Source organism: Sapajus apella, unplaced genomic scaffold (genome assembly GCF_009761245.1).
Source record: "Sapajus apella isolate SASKATOON/1434 unplaced genomic scaffold, GSC_monkey_1.0 scaffold17, whole genome shotgun sequence".
In the NCBI taxonomy this organism is placed as follows: Eukaryota; Metazoa; Chordata; class Mammalia; order Primates; family Cebidae; genus Sapajus; species Sapajus apella.
This window is the reverse complement of record NW_022436957.1, coordinates 4,898,662-4,913,062: the sequence shown is the minus strand read 5'-3', so window position 1 is coordinate 4,913,062 and position 14,401 is coordinate 4,898,662. Positions and strand designations below refer to the sequence as shown.

The 14,401-nt window shown below is 40.6% G+C and overlaps 1 long non-coding RNA gene across 1 annotated transcript in view; it reads left to right on the top strand.

Annotated features, from left to right (window-relative positions):
• The window catches only part of LOC116556631, a 131,551-nt gene extending 118,207 nt beyond the window's left edge, over positions 1 to 13,344 (top strand). Inside the window, exon 8 of the long non-coding RNA XR_004271101.1 lies at positions 10,927 to 13,344. This is a non-coding gene — a long non-coding RNA (uncharacterized LOC116556631). The remainder of the gene's footprint in view (positions 1 to 10,926) is intronic.
• Positions 13,345 to 14,401: the final 1,057 nt, after the last annotated feature.

Below are 14,401 nucleotides of genomic sequence, written 5' to 3'. Positions count from 1 at the left end.
ATACCCAAAGAATTATAAATCGTTTATCATAAAGATACATGCCACGTATGTTCATAGTGGCACTGTTTACAATAGCAAAGACTTGGAACCAACCTAAATGTCCATCAACGATAGACTAGATAAAGAAAATGTGGCACATATACACCATGGAATACTACGCAGCCATAAAAAATGATGAGTTTGTGTCCTTCATAGGGACATGGATTAATCTGGAAACCATCATTCTCAGCAAACTGACACAATAACAGAAAACCAAACACTGCATGTTCTCACTCATAGGCGGATGTTGAACAATGAGAACACGTGGACACAGGGAGGGGAGCGTCACACACTGTGGTCAGCTGGTGGGGCTAGGGGAGGGATAGCGGGGAGTGGGGAGGGTGGGGAGGGATAACGTGGGGAGAAATACCAGATATAGGTGACAGGGGGATGAAGGTGGTAAACCACCTTGCCAGGTATGTACCTATGCAACAATCCTGCATGATCTGCATATGTGCCCCAGAACCTAAAGTACAATTTAAAAAAAAAAAAGAAAAAAGAAAACAAATTAGGGACTTAAAAGAAAACAGACCAAAAAAAAATCAGTTGTCTTTTAGAGCAATTAAAAACAGGAAAAACTTGGGCCAGGTGTGGTGTCTAATACCTGTAATCCCAGAATGTTGGGAGGCTGAGGCGGGTGGATCATGAGGTCAGGAGTTTGAGACCAGCCTGGCCAACACAGTGAAACCCGGTCTCTACTAAAAATACAAAAATTAGCTGGGCATGGTGACATGTGCCTGTAGTCCCAGCTACTTGGGAGGCTGAGGCAGGAGAATCGCTTGAACCTCGGAGGTGGAGGTTGCAGGGAGCCAAGATCATGCCACTGCAGTTCAGCTTGGGCAACAGAATAAGACTTTGTCTCAAAAAAAAAGAAAAGAAAAGAAAAAATAAGAAAAAATCGTTTATATTTATCTTAATATGTCCATTCCATAAATCTTTATTATTTTGTTTAGAACAACATTTCTACCTGTTATCATACTCTTTATCTGAAGAACTTCCTTTTGTGTTTTTCGTAGTGTAGGGTGGCTGCTAATGAACTTTCTTGATTTTTGACATCTGATGATTTTTACTTATTTCATTTTGAAACCTGTTTTCTCTGGGTATATAATGTGGGTTGGCAGTATTTCTTTTTTTTTCATTTTAGCATTTTAAGGATGTCACTCCAGCATATTCTGGTTTACTTAGTTTCTGATGAGAAGTCTATTATAATTCTCATCTTTATTCCTTTGCATAATGACATAACACATCTTTTGAATTTCACTCTGGTTGCCTTTAAAATTTTCCATTTGTTTTTGGTTTTTACAACTTGTCTATTATGTGTTTTGGTGCATGTGCAGTATGTGCACATGCATGCTGTTAACGTGCTTAAGGTTCTCTGAATATATTGGAACTGTGGTTTTTAAATTTTTCTCTGTTTTTTGAAAATTGTCAGGCTCTATCTCTTCAAATAGTTGTTTTTCTATGTCTTGCCTCTCTTCTTGTTCTAGGATTCCAATAATCCTTGGTTGATTATTTGTTATTTTCTTACAACTCTTTGATCCTTGGTTCTGTTCTGTTCTGATTTTTTTCTCCACTCCTTTTTGTCTTAATACGTACAGTTTGGGTACTTTCTATTGACCTACTTTTCATTTCATAAATTCTTGCCTTAGCTGTGCTGAGCATGCTAATTGATATAGTTGAAGGTGTTCTTCTTTTTGTCACCATGCTTTAAAAAGAATTTTTTTTTTTAGCATTTCCATATGGGATTTTGGCATATCCCTGCCAAAATTCTCCATCTCTTCATGCATGTTTTTCTCATATTCCACTGGTTCCTTTAACACTATTCAGTTATTTTTTGTCTAATAGGTACATCACTCCAACACATGGTCATCTCCCAGTCTGGTTGTGTTGATTGCTTTTTTCCTTGATCTTGGGTTGGTATTTTCTTGATTTTGGTGTAACCGTAATTTTTCATTAAACACTGGACATCATGTATAGAGAAATAGGAGCTGAGATAAATAATATTTATGCCTGGAAATGCCACATTTCTTCTAATACTGGGCCATTAGTGTGGGTTGAATTGATGTAGTCAGGAGACTCACTAAATTTTTTGGAGTTGCTTGTTTGTAGTTTTTGCTATGGTATAAATTCAGTGGATCAAAGGCTTCAAATTTCTCTAACATTATCCTTTGCTCAGGGTTGAGGCAAGTTTGCTGGAGGTTGTTTCTGAATGTTACTGCTCCACTCTTAGCCTCTGCCTTTTCTTATGTGTCTGCATCTCCGAGAGGGCCTCTCATTGTTTTTGTGCCCCCTCCCCAGTGGCAGATGGTGATTGCCTCTTACATGGTGCTTGCTATTCTGGTGGTTTGGACGAGTGTGGGTTTTGTTTTGTTTTCCTGGTCAAATGGGCCATGTATCCCAGCTTCTCTTGATGGGGAGCTGTGTACTCTCAGTGACCCTGCCCTTCTCTGAGCCACAGGAAACCTCAGATGGTCTCAGTCCAGATCGCTTTCTGTGCCTTCCTCAGTGATAGAGGATCATTGTCTTTCCCCTCCTCCCCACTGCCCTCGAGTGACTGGTTTGCCAGTGTTCTCATAGTAAATTAAAATTTTTGTTCCTTAGTGGAGGAGAGTGTGAGAGGGACTCATGCTTTTCCCCAGTGGTGACTGTTCCCCTCTGCCAAGCCTGCATGTCCAGAGGAGGCTTTCTCTCATCCCTCTCTCTGCTCCCATCTTTCTCATGAGCACACAGTGGGTGCCCATGGAAAGAGTCTGTGAGTGGTGTAAATCCCTCTGTCCATGATCCCAGAGATCCCCAAATTCTATGCTAGCTTAGCCACCTCTTGGCTTTTAGGAATTCATTAAAAAATTAGCTTGATTCTTTCTACCTACTCTTACAGAGCCACTATCCTCCTCCCATGCTAACGCTTTTTTTTTTTTTAAGACAGAGTCTTGCTCTGTTCCCCAGGCTGGAGTGTAGTGGCATGATCTAGGCTCACTGTAACCTTGGCCTCCTGGGTTCAAGCGATTCTCCTGCCTTGGCCTCTTGAGTAGCTGGAATTACAGGCATGTGCCACCATGCCTGACTAATTTTTATGTTTTTAGTAGAGACAGAGTTTCACCACGCTGGCCAAGCTGGTCTGAAACTCCTGGTGTCAAGTGATCCACCTACCTCGGCCTCCCAAATTGCTGAGATTACAGGTGTGAGCCACAACACCTGGCTCCATGTTCTGTAATACTTGAACCAGTGCTTATATGCCATGTCTCTTTGGAGGCACCTGCTGGGCAAGGTGTCAGAGACCTGGCAACAGAAAGTGATTGGCTCATGGGTAATAAGAAGAATTTACTAACAACAGTATAGAGTTGAAAATGAAAGTTTTATTAGATAGAAAGAACGCTGCAGCAGAGTGCAGCAGGGCACTTCAGTAAGAGACGACTGAGCGCACCTGGTGGACTTTTCCTTAGTGGTATTTATGGGCCTTAAAGCAGGAGCTGAAGGGTAATTTGGACTATATTAATCATGTAGGTCAAGATAAATGATTACATTTGTGGGCATTTTGGTGCCTTGATGTTAGCAAGGGTTGCACAATAAGTTTTGAAATGTGTGCATTCCAGAGATGTATAGAAATTCTAGTTACTTCTGCATTTTCGGGAAAGAAGGCTAGTACTGATAATACCAGCTTTAGATAGTAGGAAAGCATAATTACTTCTGAATTCCTCAGATAAGGAGTTTTGCTTTGGATGGTCTGCTTGATAGCCACCAGGTGATCTTTGCTCTCCTCAGTACCTATCTGTCTTTACATTCAGGTTCATTGGTTGCCCTGCAATCTTAACTGATGAGTTCAAGGAGATTAATGATTTTGTAGATGATCTGGCTTTTTAAAAAAGATGTGTTATGGGAATGGTAATAATGCTCTCTCCAGCTCTGTATGTTCTAGGTGGAAGCTGGAAATGCCTTCATGCTTGGGCGGAGAGAAGACACATGCATCTTCTTTGTGTTTCCATTGGAATCTTGCTTTTGTTCAGTTTGATGATCAGGGGAGTGGGGACTGTGCAGGCAGCCACAGTTGGTCTCTGCCACAAAGGTTTTGCGACTATTTAGAGATGGGGAGTGCTCCTCTTTCCACTTGCTCTTTTGTAGAAGACAGCAGAGCTGCCTTGCATTGCTGCAATTGATCATAACCCCCTGCCAAATCTCTGATCCCACCATAATATATATATTATATATCTTTATATATTATAAAGATTGAGTTGACTGGACATATCAGGGTTTGTATTTTGCAAATTATTCCTAATAATGTGCAAGTGACGTCTCTTCTGAAGCAGGCACATGGTTCTTCTCAATGCAATGAGTGAAAACTCAATGGCCCACAGGGGCCAGGCGGGTAACATTAATGATTGAATTGACATTTACATATAAAACATGTAAGAAGACAAACATATGGCTCTTTTGTCGTTCCTTTTGTTCCCCGACCTTTAACAGAGACATAAGGACACAGAAATATTTTTCTATTCTGATATGGTTTGCCTCTGTGTCCCCACCCAAATCTCACTTTTCATTGTAATTGCAGGTGGAGGTAATTGAATCATGGGGGTGGGTTCCCCCATGCTGTTCTCATGATAATGAGTGAATCTCATGAGATCTGATGGTTTTATAGGCATCTGGCATTTCCTCTGCTTGCACTCTCTTTCTCCTGCCTCCCTGTGAAGAGGTGCCTTTCGCCATGATTGTAAGTTTCTTGAGGCCTCCTCGGCTATGAGGAACTGCCAGTCAATTACCTGTTTTCTTTATAAATTAACCAGTCTCAGGTATTTCTTCATAGCAGTTGAGAATGAACTAATACAGCAAATTAAAAATAAATAAATAAATAACTACAACTAAAATTCAGAGATCGTCTACCTCAGTGAAATTTCTAGGGGTCTAGTTGTGTGGGACCTGTCGAGATATTCCTTCTAAGGAAAAGCATAAGTGGCCGCATTTGGTCCCTCCAATACCTAAGAAAGAGGCACAATGCCTTGTGGGCCTATTTGGATTTTTGAGGCAACACATTCCTCATTTGGGTGTGTTATTCTGGCCCATTTATCAAGTGACCTGAAAGGCTGCCAGTTTTGAGTGGGGTCTGGAACAGGAGAAGGCTCTGCAACAGGTCCAGGCTGCTGCACAAGCCACTCTGCCACTTGGGCCATATGACCCAGCAGATCCAATGGTGCTTGAGGTGTCAGTGGCAGATAGGGATGCTGTTTGGAGCATTGGGCAGCCCCCATAGGTGAATTATAGTGGAGGCCTCTAGGATTTTGGAGCAAGGCCCTGCCATCTTGTGCAGATAACTACTCTCTGTTGAGAGACAGCTCTTGGCCTGTTACTGGGCTTTGGTATAAACTGAACGTTCTACTATGGCTCATCAAGTCACCATGCAACCTGAACTGCCTATCATGAATTGGGTACTTTCTGGCCCACCTATCCATAAAGTTCAGTGTGCACAGCAGCATTCTATCATCAAATGGAAGTGATATATACATGATCTGGCTCAAGCAGGTCCCGAAGGCACAATAAGTTATAAGAAGTGGTTCAAATGCTCATGGTCTGCCACCCTACCTTCTCTCCCCCAGCCCGAACCGATGGCCTCATGGGGAGTTCCCTATGATCAGTTGACAGAGGAAGAGAAGACTAGGGCCTGGTTTACAGATGTTTCTGCATGGTATGCAGGCACCACCAGAAAGTGGACAGCTGCAGCACTACAGCCCCTTTCTAAGACATCCCTGAAGGACAGTGATGAAGGGAAATCTTCCCAGTGGGCAGAACTTCGAGCAGTGCATCTGGTTGTGCACTTTGCTTGGAAAGAGAAATGGCCAGATGTGCAATTATATACTGTCATGGGCTGTAGCCAATGGTTTGGCTGGATGGTCAGGGACTTGAAAAAAGCATGACTGAAAATTGGTGGCAAAGAAATTTGGAGAAGAGGTATGTGGATGGACCTCTCTGAGTTGTCAAAAATTGTGAAGATATTTTTATCTCATATGAGTGCTCACCAATGGGTGACCTCAGCAGAGGAGGATTTTAAAAATCAAGCAGATAGGATTTTTGTGGATTCTGTGGACACCACTCAGCCACTTTCCCCAGCCACACCTGTCATGGCCTACTGGGCCCATGGTGGCAGGGATGAAGGTTATGCATGGGCTCAGCAACATGGACTTCCACTCATCAAGGCTGACCTGGCTACAGCCACTGCTGAGTACCCTATTTGCCAGTAGCAGAGACCAACACTGAGCCCTCTTGTATTCCCAAGAAATATTTGTGCTGAGAGTAGATTGAAATTTATTTGGTTTGAATTTAGACAAATAGACTGGAATTTTTGAGTACTGAATCTACTTCAGGTGTCATCAATCTTCTTTGACCACTAAAAATGCCAGGAAACATTGTTCAGAGGCATGTGGCTTGTTCCCCAGGAGGGTTAGGAAAATTAAACTCTCACAACCCCATCCAGGAAGCAGGAGGGTATTCTTGAACTGAAAGTTAACTTTTTCTTACGTAAAAAGGGACCTGGGCATTAAACCACAATAGAGAATGATTAAAATCTGTTTTTGTTTTTGCAGGCAAATGTTGAACTTAAAAAGTGGAATGTAGCATGTTCTGGTCATTTTTTTTCTTATCTGAAACAAAGTCATTTGTTTGCAGAGATTTGACTTTACACCTTTCCCCTCTTGCTTCCTAAATTCACCTTCTTCCCAGACACTTTTGCAAAAGATCAGAGTGATTTTTGCAAGCTTGAAGATTCATATGCTCCCTGGGAGTAGAGTAGTGCTTCGATTCAAAGGCCCTTGTGTATTGCTTGCATAACTCCTGAGTAGTGGAGTAAACAGAAAACATCCTTGTCATAAATAATTCCTTAATTGTATTAACCATATATTCATGGAAAATCGTTTCGCTAACGGTAAGGTCTTCAAAAAATTATGAGACACGGTACCTTCCTTTAATGAGTTTATCAATCACAGTTGAGAGATGAAACTTAGATACATGGTGCAATGTGGGATACAGACAAGGTGTGATGTCTGCTCAGGATTTGTGAAAGATGTAATGATCACAGAAGAAAAATCTTTGATTTATCTTGCTCAGGCACTTCCTCTCCAATTACTATTTTTAGCAAAATGCTTGCTTTTTTCCCTCTACTTGCATAAGCTGTCAAAACTGAGTTTCAACACTATGAGTTGTCACGTTAAGGCAGCAGACTTTAAAATCCATTAACCTCCCATCTCAGCCTGACATGTAGGTTATCCTCAGGGGGGTGAAGAAGTGTGCCAGGAAAAGCTATAGGATAAACAATCCTAGAGCTACAGTTTGCAATTTAAAACACCCTCACCATACTAAAACTCGCATGGCTGTAAAATGACTTAGAAAGCAAAATTTGCATTAATTTCTTGAATAAAGCATGATTTTTATAAAACATTCAATTCCTTTAAAAGAAATGTCTTGCTTGTAGGATTGCCATAGTCTCTCACTCCAGTTCCCCAGGGAAGTTCATTCGGCTTTGCTGCTGTCAGGAGCACTTGAAGGAAAGATTTGAGAAGCTCTGTTAGTTAAACTTCTCACTGACCCCAGATGTTCTGTGTTCTGTCTCTGGCCAAGGGTGGGGGTGGTGGGAAGTCTAGGCAGTTGTGTTCTTTCTTGAAGACAGGTGGGTAGGATGTTGGGAGGAAACTTTCCCTTGTCTTAATACTTGGATCACAAGTCCTTTTCCTAAAATATTTATACACTAGGTATGAAGTGGCAGGTGAGTGGGTTTGAATTTTCTCCTGGCTTGGTAGTCTCAAAATGGCAAATTTCTCTGAAGAAAAATGGTGTAATCTTATTCTGATCTTGTGTTTATTAACCCCACCCCATATTACATTTCTGTGTTTTACTTGATTTTACAGATTGGTTAATTTCTGCAGTTACAGCACAACCACTTATTTTCCCATTATTTTTAAACAGGGAAATAAGCACAGCCAACTCTGCCAGTTTTGTCAGAAGTATCTTCTTGCATGGAAGAACGCATCATTAGAAATGGCACCTGAGTCCTCAGGGGACGGTCACTACTATTCTTGTCCTACTTTCACCAGAAAGCCTTTCTAATGGGAATTTGGATGATTAATCCCACCAGGAGTTTCCTTCTAGCAAAATTTGCATTCATGCTTGTAAATATAGCAGCAAGAATATTATCTCCTGTACTATAAGCTGTACTGTCTCTAACTCCCTGCGCTAACTTGAGATTAAACAGGGTGACGGTACAGTAAGTGAAAGAGACCATTTCTACACACCCTGTGTCTAGGGTGTATTTTCAGAAAGTTATGTTTTAGCAGAATAGGAGACAACTGGAACTAAACATTTGGAAGTACTGTTTTTAAAGCACAGAAGGTTTAGAATATCTGGTTAATACTTACGCTTGTTGAGATAAAATACTATTTAATACTGGGCACGGTGGCTCACGCCTGTAATCTCAGCACTTTTGGAGGCTGAGGCAGGTGGATCACTTGAGGTCAGGAGTTTGAGAATATCCTGGCCAACATGACGAAACCCTGTCTCTGCTAAAAATACAAAACAATTACCCTGGTGTGGTGGCACATGCCTGTAATTCCAGCTACTTGGGAGGCTGAGGCAGGAGAATTGCTTGAACCTGGGAGGCAGAGGTTGCAGTGAGTTGAGATTGCACCACTGCATTCCAACCTGGGCGACAAAGTGAGACTCAAAAAAAAAAAAAAAAAAAAAGCTACTCAATTGTTCGTGGCTTATGAAAATATTTATTGCTAATGAAGTTCTAATTCTCAGAGAATATACTGCAGTGTCCAAGAAGTATTTTTCAATTCTATTACTATACCTGCAGCTATTTAGCTTTAATCTTGTTTTGATGAGATTTAAGCTATCTCATCCCTTAATTTACAAATATCCTTTATTGTACATAAGGCATATACAAATGAAAATTATACCACAAAATCAATGTTGAATTGTAAAATAAATATAAATTCTAATTACAATAAATAGGAACTGTTACCAATACACTTCACTGAACAGATGAAGAGAGTCAGGGCTGTTCTCTGCACAGATGAACATATCTGGGTTCCTAAAACCTGCAGAGGTTCTGACAGTTAGATTTCCTTATTCTCTGATTCTGAAAAAGGTGCCAGGGAGGGGAACCAAATGCTTCCATAACCTTGAGTGCAGTTCCCCGTATCATAAAATATAAATGAGGCCATGGAAGGAGCATGGCCCTGTAAGGAAAGAAATTGTGCTTTAGCAACTGTTGGAAGAAAAGTAAACTCTGCTTTCTGGTTTCCTGGCTATTCAGGTTGTCTCATGCTGAAGCTAGTGCATAGCAGAGAAGAAAGTCAGCTGTTACTTTAGCTACGTAATACATTGTAATAAAGAAAGTCTCCAGTTCTGGCTGGGTGCAGTGGCTCACGCCTGTAATTCCAGCACTTTGGGAGGCCAAGACAAGTAGATCACCTGAGGTCAGGAGTTCAAGAACAGCCTGGCCAACAGGTTGAAACCTCATCTCTATTAAAAATGTACAGATTAGCCTGGCGTGTTGGCACATGCCTGTAATTCCAACTACTCAAGAGGCTTAGGCAGGAGAATCGCTTGAATCCGGGAGGTGGAGGTTGCAGTGAGCTGAGATTGTGCCACTGCACTCCAGCCTGGATGACAGGGTGAGAACCTGTCTTAAAAAAAAAAAAAAAAAAAGTCTTCAGTTCCAAAGACAGTATTGTTTTTACCCATTTCAGAAAGGTTGTCTGGCAAGCCAGTGCTGTCTTCTCTCCATTACTACATTGTCAAAGACTGTATTTCTATATTTTCTCATTTCTAGAAAGTTATTTGACTTATTTTCAAATAATCTTGTTCTTGTCATATAGTGTCTTATTCTTTTGTTACAGTTTGTATTCCTTTTTCTTTTTAATCTGTGTTAAATATAATAAAAAGACTTAAAGGTCCTCTTACTTGATCATCTGGGGATTTTTGGACACCAGCTGTACTTCTTATAGTGTTCCCTCTCCTTATGTACCTTTAAATGTTTTAGTATGAGCTCACTTTCAGTGGTGGTATTTTTTTCTCTTTAGTGTTCCCTGTAGGGTTCTGGAGGGATGTTATAGAATGATTTTTGTATTTGCTTCTGTTGTGCTCATGAATTTATTTCCTTGTCTTTTGATTTTTATACTGTTCATTTTGTCCAAATTTTGACCGAATTTCTTGCAGTAGTAATTTTCCCCAAACTCAGAGGTGTCCAGGAAGATGGTAATAGGACATTTCCCTCTAGCAGAAAGATTTTCTAGTTGATCTTTATGGACAGACAGCTCCTTTAGGATTTAATTCTATGTTGTCACCTCATGAGACCTAAGGCTACATTATATATTCTATTCTACTAACCCCTCAGCTGTGTTCCCTGAGATACACCTTGGTCTAATAGCCTCTCCTCCCTAGAGTTTAGAAACCACGATTACCACCTGATAGTGGAGATGAGCTGCTATATCAGTTGGGATTATTTAACGGCATTACCCCAGATGTCACATAGCTTCATATGTACATAAGATGTGCTTATGCCTGCTGAGTGTGTGTGTCTGCAAGGAATATCCGTCTTCAGTTCTCAGTGAGCAAGGGCCTGTCTAGGAAAAGGAGCTTGAAAATATCTTGCATTCCTGTAAGACAACAGTACACACTTAAAACACAGGATACTGGCTGGGTGTGGTGGCTCACCCCTGTAATCCAAGCACTTTGGAGGCCAAGGCGGGCGGATCACCTGAGGTCGGGAGTTCAAGACTAGCCTGACCAACATGGTGAAACCCCGTCTTAAAAGAAAAAGAAAAAAAAAAACACAGGTTACAGTGCTCTGAGTCCAGACAAAGTACATGAACATTAATCCCCATTCCTGCAAAAAGTCAGGAAGACTTTCATCAAGGAAGGCAGCATCCAGGGCAGACAGAGTATTAGGACAGCAGAACAGTGAAGGCATATGAAGAAGTGAAGGGGAGGAACTGGGAAACTTGGAGCATACAATGAATGCGAGTACTTCATTGAGAAACTATACTTTTCTTGCATTCCAAGCTGAATTATTACTTCCTTTGTTCATCAGTTTCTTAGAAGTCACTGGGAACTAATGACAAAATTGCATTGTTTATCATGGTTAGTTGTCTATAGTAGTCAGGTGTATCTTCTGGAAAATTATCTACCTATTTTGCCTTCTATATTTCCACTACATATACACAACTAATCATTTTGATATTTTTGTAAAACTTGGAATTAAAAGAATTCCTCCACATTTTCTTATAGGCAAACGTCTGAACTGAGCAACTACCATCTGACTATGTCATTCATAAATCTCGTACCTGGAGTTCGGAAAGCCAGCAGCAGCCTGTTCATGGGGTATAGATTGGTTTAGGTGTATTCGTGAGATACCCACAGACTCTTTCTAGATGATCCTGAATAGCATCCCTGTCCTTGAAGCTCAGCAGGTTACAGATTTCAACAAATATCCTTGTGATTGTTATCCAGCAAATGGAGAGTTTTCCCTTGAATGTGCTGATGAATAGTTCATTAAAAAAGACATATAGTGGCATTTAAGACAGGCAGTGGCTTTGTAACCTTATGATTTGACCATTACATTGAGAACATGAAGATCTCATCCCAACTGTACACATGGCCAATAGCTTTTCATTAGCTGTCAGAGCTTTAGGTAGTCTCATAATTCTAGTGTAAAGGCAGCAAAGAAACACAAAAATGCAGTCAAGAATACCAGTAATCCATAAAGAAAACAAAGTCAGATTATGATGCTGTGTGATTTCAGGCAATTAGGGTCTTCTTCAGAGCAGGTAGACTAAATGGCGTGCCTCCCTAGATTATGGGTGTCTGGAGATGTTACAGATAGATTCTTAACCAAATGTGTAATTCGTTTTCTTGAAAAAGAAAAGATACGGCACATGGAGATGCTAGAATGCAGGTTTGTAGTTTTCACCGAATTATCAAATATCCCATTTGACTTTAAGTCGTATATATCCCAGGATATGCCTAGGAAGGTTAACAGCTGGACTCTGTGGGCCAGGGGTTGCAATGATTTGAATCTGGAAAGCAACCCAGAGAAAGCAATGATTTGAATATGGAAAGTTGGATTACAAAGCCTGCTCAGCAGACCAACTCTTTCTCTAAAAATCACAGTTCAGAAATGTAGTAGTAAGACCATGACAGGTAGTGAAGTTGTCACTTTTTATTATAACTTTAATTTCAGATTCAGGGGCACATGTATAGGTTTGTTATATAAGTAAACTGCTTGTCATGGCAGTTTGGTATACAGATTGTTTCTTCACCCAAGTAATAAGCATAGTACCCAATAGGTTTTTTTTTCTGATCCTCTCCCTTCTTCCACTTTCTACCCTCTAGAAGACCCTGGGGTCTGTTGTTCACCTCTTTGTGTCCATGATACAGGAATCAGCAGCCATGAACATATATGGCAAGGCTGTGATCAAACACAAAGAAGGTCAGGCAGCAAAAGTATTAGGCAGCCCAGAATGCAAAGGGAAGGGAGGATCACAACATGGCATAAGTTTCGTGTATTGCAGCTACCACAGAAAGACCACAGTCATCCTATGACTGGACTTGCCTTGGCCCATCTTGGGTGGCAGAAGAGAGTAAGTAGACTTGGAATTATGATGAGTGTTTTGTAGTCATTGTCCTTTCATGCTTTTCTCTGTACAGCAACCACTACAGCTGTCCATGCTTTTAAGAAAACATTTTTCAAAAGAAAACCTAATGGTTAATATATAAAGGTTGACTCTAACTGACGTACCATTACAAGCAAAAAGCAGAAGCACACTACCTTCCAGTGCTAGAATACAGTCATCCCTCAGTGTCCATGGGGAATTAGTTCCAAGACCCCCCAGGATACTAAAATTCTAAGATGTTGAAGTCTTGAAGTTCTCCTGAGAAACATACGGATATGAAAATCTAACCCTCCTTATCTGTGGGTTCTGCATCCACCAAATGTTGTATTTTTGTCCTCAGTTGGTTGAATCCAAAGATGTGGAACCCACTCGATTGTACTTGGCTAAATTACTTAATAATGGTTTGTGCTTAATCTTACATGATAATTCCAGACCTGGGGGCTCTGTGGATTGTTAATTTAGTGACAAAACAATATTACGATTGATGTCTCCAATACTCTAGACTTTTCCCTCATGGTGACAAGATGGCTGCTGACATCCCATATATAGTCAGGTGTCACCTGAAGATGGGAATACATTCTGATAAATTCTTTAGGTGATTTATTTGTTGTGCAAACATCATAGCATGTACTTAGGATTCTAGATGGTATAGCCTATAGCAAACTGAGGCTTTATGGTATAGCCTATTGCTCCTAGGTTACAAATGTGTATAGCATGTTATTGTACTGAACACTGTAGGCAATTGTAACACAGTGCTAGTATTTGTGTATCTAAACATAGACAAACACAGAAAAGGTAATGCATTCAACTATGCAGTTAAAATGCCTGTGAGTCACTAGATGATAGAAATTTTTCAGCTCCATTATAGGGACCACGATCATATATTTGATCCACTGTTGACTGAAATGTTATGCTGTGCATGACTGTAAAACATTTTCAAATGTCAGCATCAAAGACCAGATGGAAGCAGGGAAGATTTCCTCTTGATTGTCTCTGTTTTATCAGGGAAGAATTGTTTTTTTTTAAGAACTCATCTTGCTTGCACCAACATAATCCATGACTTCAGTAGATGGAATTGGATTACTTCTATGTCCCAGCTTCAAGAAAGTCAAGGAAAAGGGGCAATTGACATTTTTTAGTATCTATGTCAGATTGCTTGATTTGCTTTGATCTAGAGCATTTAGCACCTTTGGTAGACAGATTAAGGGTCCTCAGAGATGTGCATATCCTAATCCCTGGAGCCTGCAAATATGTTGCTTTGCATGGCAAAGGAAGCTTTGCTGATGTGATTAAGTTAAAGATCTTGAGATGCGGAGATTAGCTTGGATTATTTAGGTGGGCCCAGTGTAATAACAAGAATACTTTACAAAGGGATATGGGAGGGTTGGAGTCAGAAAAGAAGATGTGAGGATGGAAGCAGGATCCAAGTGATGTGATTGTTGGCTTAGAGAAAGGAAAAAGACTGCAAGCCAAGAATGCAGGCAGCATCTAGAAAATGGAAAATGCAAAAAATGGATTCTAGAAGGAACACAGCCCTGTCAACACCCTGATTTTAGGGAAATGAGATTGATTTTGGGCTTCTGACATTGAAAATTGTACAATATTACTCTTGTGTTGTTTCAAACTGTGAAGTCTGTGGTAATTTGTCACAGCAGCCATAGGAAATGAATATACCAACATCTAAATTTTTAAATCAATCTACT